Source organism: Rhipicephalus microplus, chromosome 4 (assembly GCF_043290135.1).
Source record: "Rhipicephalus microplus isolate Deutch F79 chromosome 4, USDA_Rmic, whole genome shotgun sequence".
NCBI lineage: Eukaryota > Metazoa > Arthropoda > Arachnida > Ixodida > Ixodidae > Rhipicephalus > Rhipicephalus microplus.
This window is the reverse complement of record NC_134703.1, coordinates 143,443,124-143,453,364: the sequence shown is the minus strand read 5'-3', so window position 1 is coordinate 143,453,364 and position 10,241 is coordinate 143,443,124. Positions and strand designations below refer to the sequence as shown.

The window sequence follows — 10,241 nt, the reverse complement described above, 5'->3', positions numbered from 1 at the left end:
AGTCTAGCTAACGCGCTCAACACCAACAACAACTGCGCACGGCACAGGCTGACGTGCAGAGAAGTAAACAATTTCCTTTGTTCCTTCCCGGCACCATAAGAGTCATTTCCCACCACAAAGAAGGCTCGACTAGAATGAAGCCATGGCGCAGCCACTTACATGAACTCTGCAGATCACCGCTGCTGGAGGGGTGAAGAGTTTCACTCCGGATACACCCTACAAATATTACGTTCACAGTCGCTAATTCTCCCGAAAAAGCGCCCTACATCTCCTCTAGCTCAAGGAATTGGTTCGCCGAACCTTAAGTTACCCTTCCGCCACCTACATGCAACTGTTATCGGCTGCTGTGCGTGGTGTTTTCTCGCAAGCCTGCTGCGAGGGAGGGGGTATTCAAGAGTTGAAGCTACATGACCTTAAGACGCGTGTATCTCAGATACTGTTATCGCCACATTTCTTTCCCAAGTTTTGTTATCACTCGGATCCGTTACACTGTATGTAAATCTCAGCACAAACCAAGCTTGCAGTGTTTGTGAAGCTTCAGGACCATTACAACCATTACAGATTTTTGTGAAACATACGTGGATGCTATCAATAACTCTGGAATATTTGACGGCATAGGTATAAGTGCCGGCGTGCTTCGTTGCTTCCCAGTTGATAGACGGCAGACGGTCTGTTCGCCACTACCATTGAAATTGTGTATCGTTCTAATCTGACTTTCTGTTTACTGACCACAAGTTTGACAAAAATAACAGTTTCATTTGAACAAGGCGTCTCTGCCTTCATCGGCGTCATGACCCCGTGACAGTATCATTCTTACTCGACGGATAGGTACGACCCTCTCCATCTTGATCACCTTTGCGCACGGACCAGTACCTCACAATATACGCTACATGAGTGTAGGGTACAGGTGTACCTAGTATAACAGAAGCCCAGATGCAAGCCCAGTTGCCAACCGAGCCACAGATACGACGTGTGCCACCACCCCACAAGTGGCCTGTGCTCATTGTGCGGAGATCACAAGCTGCATTCTTTGTGGGGGCCAGCACATCAAGGGCACTGAATAGTTCAGGGTGTGGAATCCCGCTGCAAAACAACGCAGCCCGCCACGTCAGAAGACAAAGCTCCCTACAAAAGTGGACTTCTCTCACTTGACAACAACCACCCATCTACGTCTGCATCATTCTCCGAAGACATCGGGGCAAGTGGCATGAGCTCTCATAAGGTGGATAAGAAGACTCGGCGGGAAGAAGTAAAGCAGCTCAGTGCAGCGCGCTCTACCTCCACTCCAACTGTACCTCTAATTTTACCGCCCCCATCTTTACCTACATCATAAGATCAGCCTCCTCAGAAATTAGGGGGCTTGATAAAATAGACCTCACGGCGAAATTTCAGCTTTTCTCCAATAACTTAGAAGTCTGGTTCACAGAGCCCATTACGGTGCACTTCACCACACAAGGTCACGTTATGGTAGTATCTACCATTAGTCATATTATGGATAATGTCCTCTCCAACTTTATGGCCAAGATGAAAGAGCGTTTAGATCATATGGGCTCTCAGCAGCTTTTCCTCCCGGAGCCCCACCTCCCCAACCGTTGCTTTTCCCTTCTGCCTTACAACATAGCTCTTCCGACAGGCCCTAATTCATAGCAAATTATCCAATGAAACTCTAGGGGCTTTCGGCAACAGCGTGATTCTCTGCAGCCAATCATTACCAATTCTTCGTGACGACCACACAGTATTGCTATTCTGGATGCGAGTGTTTGCAGGCAACTGCCAGGCTGTACTCCTACTCAATGAGAGATGCCATAGTGGTGGGCTTCGTAAATTTCGACCACTTAGGGTTATTTAACATGCACCCAAATCTGAACACACGGGCCTACAGCACTTTCGCCTCCATCGGAAACACAGCCGCTGCTGCCGGGAATATACCTTCGACCATACCCACGAGACCACCGGGGCGACGCTTGCCGGATTGTCGACAGATGACACATTTAAAGCCAGCCTCATGGTGTTAATTCTTTCTGTAAGTATAGCACACCAGCTAAGAGCGAGACTGCAGTGGGAGCGCAGGTCTCTACCACACAAAACTATACATGCAGCAAGCCTGAAGGAAGTGCGGGGCTGGGAATAAGTCTGCTTTGTTTCTCTTGAGCTTCCTTTTCTCCACTCACTTTTTTTCAGTTTTTTCTGTCACTTTATTTTTCTTCTATTTCTAATCTATTTCCCTTGTCATTTCTATGTTTCTTCCTATTTCTTCCTTTTTTCATCTTTCTAAATTTCTCACTTGCTTCATCTTTTCTATTTGTTATGTGGTTTCACTGGCGTTATGCCAAGCGACGACAGCACAGGCCCCTAAAGTGCTTTACACTCAAAAGATACTTCAGGCTGCATGATTTCGCGCTATCATGTACGGCAGCTAAAACGCCACGCATGTTATTTTTATGGTCGTTCGCGCACTTTATGTCCTCGCGCATGTAAGTGTATGCATTACGCACGCTCGAACGCTACATGTCCATTTATGTTGAGCACTTTCTAGATTTTACGTGTCAGTATATATTTATCATTCTAAACGTCAACTAAAACGGTTTTAAAAGACCGAGAGTTCTGCTATGCATTTGATGCTTAGAGCATGTATACGCGAAATCATTTGCGACGTCTAGTTTTTGTTTAGTAGAGAAGTGCACACGACTTTAATAATACGTAGGCTTTTTAGACTGTAAGGATGGCACATTATGGGGATGTCGATTAGATGTTATCGATAGACGTAGACGTATGGATCTTATTTCTATGTATACTGGATATCAGTGGTCCACTGAGCAAGGAAGAGGACAATAAGTTGGTTGGTTTGGTCTATCGAAGTCGTTAGTACCGATCATCCCCAAATGTCATCTTTAAACAAACATAGTTAAAGTCAGTTCAATGATAACTCTATTACGGTGGAAGTGCTGGATATCTAATGAAGCATTATCGTTCTGCAACAACCTGATCTACACTAAAGCCATCACGTTTCTGGCATACCTCCGTTACCGCTGGTAGTCGAGATGTCTCACGGTAAAGACTGAACCCGGAATGTTGCCGTGGACGGCATTGCACCACTAGTTCCAGCGACACCTTTATTAACCGCCTAGTCCACGGCTGGTCTTTAGTAGCATCATCATTTTATAGAGCCCCGCCCGTTCAGGGGCAAATGTGGTGAGGACGCGGACGACGAGCGGCTCACACACTACAATTGGTTGAGCAACTACTACTGTTGGAACGCGGCAGCTTAGTAGACTAAAGTGTTGTTCTTGAGGGACATGGCGTTCACAAGGTATGAGAACCGTGAGGACACCCTCACGACGAGTGATCACTCCTTGTCCGAAATGTAGGAGTGTTTCGGGCACACCGTGGCAAAGAGAAAACAAACTGAAGAAATGCTGCTGCAAAGAGCTCAGGTCCCAGACGAAACGTGCACATTGTATATCGAGGCAATCCTGAAAACGGCCAACCCTTGCAAGTTCGAGAAGGAAAACTTCGGCTGCCTGCTAAAGGAAATTGCAGAGGACGTTTGCCGCTTTCTCATCGGCAAAACAGCATTGGTACAGTAGCTGATGTCGTACGGCTTGGTCACGTTATATACGAAGTGTTTATTGGCGGTAAGGGTACCAGAATCGTGGAGGATCGCCAACATTGTCGCACTTTTGAGACGCTGAATGTGAGGCATATCGCTCCTAAATTTGGTAGGCTACTGATTGTGACTACAGTAGCGAGTGTTGACAATTACGTGCCTTGAGATCTTGTGTCGGCAACACGTGAGATATTACGTGAAGAACGGAGTCCACACACTCGCACGACGGCTTGTGGAGCTGAACATTTGCTGGTTCCCGCTCAGCACCAGCATCTGTTTGAATCGCTGCAGCAGGCATGGATGAGTACAACTACGATTCTGGCTCACCACCAACACCAGAGCACAGTCACTACCAAGGCTCCAGGTACCAAAGCTGCATCAGTTATCCTTGACACCTGGCCGCAGGTTATCAATACCTGAACCAATATGCACCTGCGCCACCACGCCCTCATTATGCTTTGCAGAATGCTTATCGACCATTTCCTGTGTGCTACAGCTGTAATGTTTAGGGCCCATTGCTCGGATCAGCCATTGTTAAAGAGAGAGGACATGGAGATACGAGCCATCTTAAATATTTCCTCGCTGTGGGAACACTTATGAGGATCCCTGGTAGTCTACGTATCCCAATAGCACCCTACAACAGGAGAACCGGCTTGGTAACTCTCCCGCTTCTGACCGTAGCTTGACACCCCCGCTGGGCCGTCCGCGTCGCTCGCCTTCCCCTCGATCGCGGCAAATCCCACCACCACCACCTGCAAATGAGCTGGCATGACTGATGGATGTGAGGTCGCACAACAGCATTCGCGTTATATACCACGGCCAATCATAATGGACACAAACGAGAATGGCATGTCGATATTGTGGATACTCGTGCCACACTTTCTGTTATGAGTAGTTTCTTGAAAGATCGCTTAGGCCTCAAAGTTTTCTTTCTTACCATGGTTCTAGTAAACATTGTGGTGTGAACGGGGACATACTACAACCTGTAGGGGTAAGTACTGTCAAGATGTTGTCGCTTGAAAGGCATTACCAAATCAATTCCTGGTTTCGAAGCGGTGTACGCATAATGTTATTCTCAGCATTGACTTCCTTCAAGGGTGTGGCGCTTTCGTCGACTGTTGTACAGCTGAACTATCTGTCAGCAGAGTGATGTTCTTACTGTCCTAGTTTATAAGGCACCACCTCCGAAATATTTACTGATTGTTTATAAAAGAGTTGAAATTACCAGCATGGTTCAGTAGCCGTATCTCTCCAGTCGTGGCAGTACCGTCTTTATGCCGTCATTGAACCTCTCACGGCTCAGTGTGCAATGAAAGACGTCATAGTGTCTCATCCGATTATTTAGACAGCTAATGGCGGCGCGTTCTTGTGGGCGCTTGAGTGTTCATCCGCGCCCGTTATCGTTCCTTGAGGAGTGAAGCTTGCAAAGTTCTATGGCGCCGCGGGAAATTCAGTTGCTGCCATCAACGACGAGAAATGCGAGAAAGCCTGACTAATATGCCGCACGTGCTCCTGAAACAGCACTTCAGAGCTCGAAACTGCCTCAAGGTGCCATCGCGCAGGCCGCAAAAGGCGTCGGCTGCTCGCGCGCTCTATACACTAAGGTGACCGGGGCTGTACAATTCATCTCCATCATAAGATAAGCGTGCGCGTGCAGAGGCGACAACGTCGCGTATAAGGTAAAACACACCATATTGACGAGCAAACGCTTCGAAACGAGCGCAATGGCCGTCCAGTGCATCCTTCGCACCATCTCACTAGTAATATCGAGAACACACAGAAATTTCCCAAAGATCGGTTTGCTGCGAGTGGTAAATATTGAATTTATATATCTCACCGTTATTATGCAAAAGAAATTACGATTTTGTGGCCGAGCCGTCATACACCACGTATGGCAGTGCAAAAAGTCGCCACTTTGATTCTCTGTGTCACATCCCGTCACCAGGTGTCGCATGGACTCTGTGATCAGCCGATCTTCGAGTAAGTAACGATGCCATTTGATGCATCGGAATGACCTAGCAAATTTCGGCGCAATGTGACGTTATAATAACATCGTTGGCGGTGTCATCGCGTCTTAATGTTTATTCTTCTCACTTTTGCTGGTGCCTACGCCACCGCAAACTGATGGTTAATTTTCGTATTCAATGACCCATGAAACTGGCTATAGCCTCGGATTTGAAGCTTGCACCAACGCTTACTTCGGCTGGTCTCTGGATTTGCCAGCCTTCTAATAGCTCTGCTGGTAGACCGACCCCACATGAAGGCTTTGGTCTCGGGTTCCAAAGCAGAATCAGGATGATTTTTTGAAAGTATAAAGCTTTCCTTCTGAGAAACCAGCATGAATGTCATTGAAACACGTTGCCAAAAAAGGAAGGGTGATATTTTTCAGTCAGTGATAAGTTCGTGCGTCATTGTAGATATTTCAGTGAAGAAATTCACTTGATTTCCGAAATGTCCAACATGCTGATATAGTTCATACTTTTAGGCAAAACAAATTCCACCTGTCAAACGTACCGCTATAACCGACTACAGCTCTGAACGCAGTCGCAGCGCCATATTTCAATGTGATGAAATTATGAAGTCATGTCAATACGTAATTGTTTTGAACTGGCAAATATAAGCTACAATGATTGTTTGCGCTGAGAAAAACATTTGTACAGTGTTTCATTAACATTGCAGATTACTTTAGTGTGGCCCAATGAAGCGTTTATTTATTTTTGTACATGCAACTCACTCTTTTTGTCTTGAGTCTGGTACAGCTGCTGACATTTTTGCGACACACATATATCAAAATGCAGAAACCAATTTTTGCCTTTGATACGGAACGTTATGTATATGCATCTGATTCGCTTTCTGACAATGCATTCATAATAAATGTTTTCAGACACCATATCACGGTCGACATATTTGCAAAGCCTCGTAGCCCTCCATATGTCCATCGATCACCAGCTAGCTTCCGGTTGGCGCAGGTAGAACGACGCTTATGCTAGCGCGACCAATGGAGGTATGTTCTTTTTTTTTGCCTATGTTGTATAACCACAATTATAATGGAAGAATAGGGTGGGGGGGAGGGGCAGTTAGTGTTGCAGAAGTAGCAGTGTGTGAGGTTCTCGTTCGAACTACACATTGAAGAGCGTGGCCTATGAGTCTCAAGATAGTAGTCCGAAGTTTTCCGTTTCTTTATGAGAGTGCGTACAGATATGTCCAACTACAATGCACCAATAGTGCGCATAAACACCATGCAAGTGAGTTTTTCGAACACAGATACCATTTCTACAGTTACACTATTTAGGAATGGTCCAACATGTTTAACCCTCTCATTGAGAAAACTTTCTTTTATTTCCATTTACATTGCGTGTGACACTTCATTGGTCACACAAACGTTTTTTGAGTCATTGCGGTAATGCACACTGGTAAACGTGTTTGTGTTTTTGCCAGCAGTTGTCTGAACCTGCTAATTACGTATAATTACTCACAAAATACTTCATAATTTTACCTTCTGTGAGAAAGTATTGCCAATTTTAATACAGAAGCTGATAAGCCCTCCCCCCCCTCCCTTTGTGTAAGGTTGCCAGAAAAACGTCTTTTCCTCTCCTCAATCCCTTCCTCACGTGTACTGGGTCACGGTTCCCTTCAATAACACACTTATTGTCTATACCTGCGTCTGTATCAAAACTTTTTTGGTAACACGTGTCTAAACAACAATACGATTATGATGCACACCGTATCATAGTTAGCCGCACAGGATATTCTAGGTTATTTACACATCTAAACGTTTACGTTTCTCACCGCTCCATATGCGATCAACAGGCCCATCTGTCGAACTCATGCCCTCGGCCTTAGCATCGAAATGCCACAGCTTCTAAGCAATTTCGAAAAGACTTCGGTGGGTATGCAGCAGCTCGCGGCGACTTTTTTCACCACGCTAGCATCAGCTACTAAAACCTTAAACATACATAGCGTAGGCAGTTTTCAACCAAAAGATTGAGCACACTTGAGCATCGTCTTCAAGAGTAGAACTCAATAGCGTGACTGGGCAACTTTCGCATTGTCTTCTCATTCGCCTATTAGGCTCAGTTTTTCAGTGAAAATGCCTCAATTGTCCGAGGAACGTATATTTGCGAGAAAAATTGGGTGTTTAAAAGCCTCCTAGAGTTGATGGCCTCTGCAAGATCAGTTGTCAAGCGCTCACAATGCCCATAACGCATAATATTGCTAACTAGCGAAATGTCATCGGCTAGTATATCAAGACAGCGCGCACACCTGTATAGCTTTACGCAATATTCGTGCTGATGCTGATGATGATCATGATGTATACTTATGCCTCTTTCTAAATTTTGCGAAACTATAAATTTTTCATTTGTTGTGCAATCGAATGCTGTAGCACCTGAGGTGATTCTTCGATACTACCATGCAATGTTACATGTGGTAAAAGGTTTCTTCGCATTGCATTCTCTGCGTACACAATCATTTCTAGCAGTTTCAAGCAATGACACTCTCTAGTGCACCTGCAAGAATTTCTCTACTTGATTATCTGGTCTTTTCTAGAAAAACTAAATCTCGTGTTGACCAAAACGTGACCTACGCGATGTATTCTTGGAACTAGGCACTCACACTGTCGTGGTCAGCAATAAAGAAAATACTTCTATGATACGATGGTAAAACACGTGGTCAGCAATAAAGAAAATACTTCTATGATACGATGGTAAAACACGTGACCAGCACGCGAAAACATGTGTTTGATTCCCACTTGAAACCGAATTTTAAATATTGCTTGTTTGTATCATTCTAGAGTTCTAGATCACAATCAACACAGCCGACACCGGAACTTTTCGACACAGGGTCTTTAATGATATCGTGATAAAACTTGTAGTGTTAAATATTACACAGCACATATAGTCCTTCTGAGTTTTATACTTTGTTCTGCACTATTATTAACTTATAAAATTGCAATACCTCAAACCAGTGCTTTATTGATTCACCGATAATATATGTCGTTGCATCAACACTGTATTGGAAAACAAGATAAAGGTATAACAATTAGAGAAAAGCTTGTAACTATTTTTTTCTTTTTTTTTCTGTCGAAAACAGCATTTACCCATATCAGACTTTTTCCCGAATGGAACCATACGAACATACTTAATCCTGACATCCCTGATTGATGTCCTTTGGGATACGGCACGGAAGCTCAGTATCAGGTAATATTTTCCAATGCATTGGTAGCAGCCCTCAACGCACTGTAGTAGCATGCCCTGCTGTAAAGAGTCGAAAAAGTCCGTGTTGTCTACAGGGCAGGCGAAAAGGGCTTTGTTGTTACGTGAAAAGGAAAAAGGTTATTATTCCATTGTAGTCGTTTGCCGGTCGTCGATAGAAAGTTTATCTTCTCACGTAAAAGCAAAGAAACAGCTTTCTGCCACGTGCCATTCTTCACGCGTAAAATGAGCGTTTAAAAAAAGCCTTATTATCACGTAAACACAGCTGTTCAAGACTATTTCGGTATTGACTGTAGAGATTGCGCCATTGTAGCAAAACATCGTCGTCAGCTCACACGTTATACCATTGAGGCTAATGAAATGTAACCATTGGGTGACCCCTGTTTAGGCATGCCTCTTTTTGCGCTCACTAAAAAAATTTCACGAATGTGGCTGGGACTGAATTGGTTGTGCGTTTGTGCTGAGCGTGCAGCTTATTATTATGTGTACATAATTCTGGGGTTTTCACTAAGAAAATGTAGTTGAAATCAGCAGCCGTGTAGTGTCTCTCTCTAAGTGCTCATTTTTTGTTTGTTTTTTGTGAATTATTCCGCTCTGTGAAAATATGCCAATTTCAAATCACCAATGAGCCAAAGCAACGTTTCATCAGGTTATGCTTACTCAGTTCAAATATATATGTTCTACTCCGCATACTGCAAGCAACACTTCCAGGTGGTTGTCATGCGTTATGTCGAAAAAGAATTACGCACTTAAACTTGTATAACTAATGGTGGGGGTATTGTTATCGTCGCACAGCTACACGACAACCTTTCCTGCAATTAACGGATGGGGACAAAAACTGCCCAATGGTTCCTGGACTGGCTTTCTTGGTCAACTTCACAGAGACGTAGGTAAAGCTCTTGCTGACCGGGCGAAGAGTTATTCTGCATTTTATATCTGAAGAAAGCCATCTCGGGTGCAGATTTTTTTTCAGAATTCAAAATAATGTATATTGCTCGCATAGTAGAAAAATCTAACTAAACAAAAAAATTTGCTATGGCAGTTGCGATTATGGTATGTTGGGAATTATTATCAGCACCGAGTTTCGGCGCGGGCTAGACGCCCGTCTTCCTCGAGTATTCTCCTGTTAGTGTGTCGAGTACGTAAATAAATCACGTGCTTCATATGATTACTGATAATTGTTATAGTAACAAAGAATGATCCATTAATCGAAAATATGCACATGAGATTAGCCAAGAAAAGCGTGATACGGGTAAATGCATCCTGATGCAAGGAATGTTTTGCTCACTCTTATTTAACGCTGACTCCATCTTACAGAAGTTCATTGATGAGACAGAAACGTATGGCCTTCATCTGGGGAGAGTGTTTCTTTTGCATGTACGCGTCGCGATTATCATCGCGGTCATACATGGTCGTCCATG

The 10,241-nt window shown here is 44.3% G+C and overlaps 1 long non-coding RNA gene across 1 annotated transcript; it reads left to right on the top strand.

Annotated features, from left to right (window-relative positions):
* The first annotated feature begins 6,490 nt into the window (after nt 1-6,490).
* Nucleotides 6,491-9,701, top strand: LOC142814032 (uncharacterized). The gene is made up of 3 exons (XR_012894781.1): nt 6,491-6,611; nt 8,699-8,805; nt 9,616-9,701. It is a non-coding gene; the product is annotated as an uncharacterized LOC142814032 (long non-coding RNA).
* The last annotated feature ends 540 nt before the right edge of the window (nt 9,702-10,241 follow it).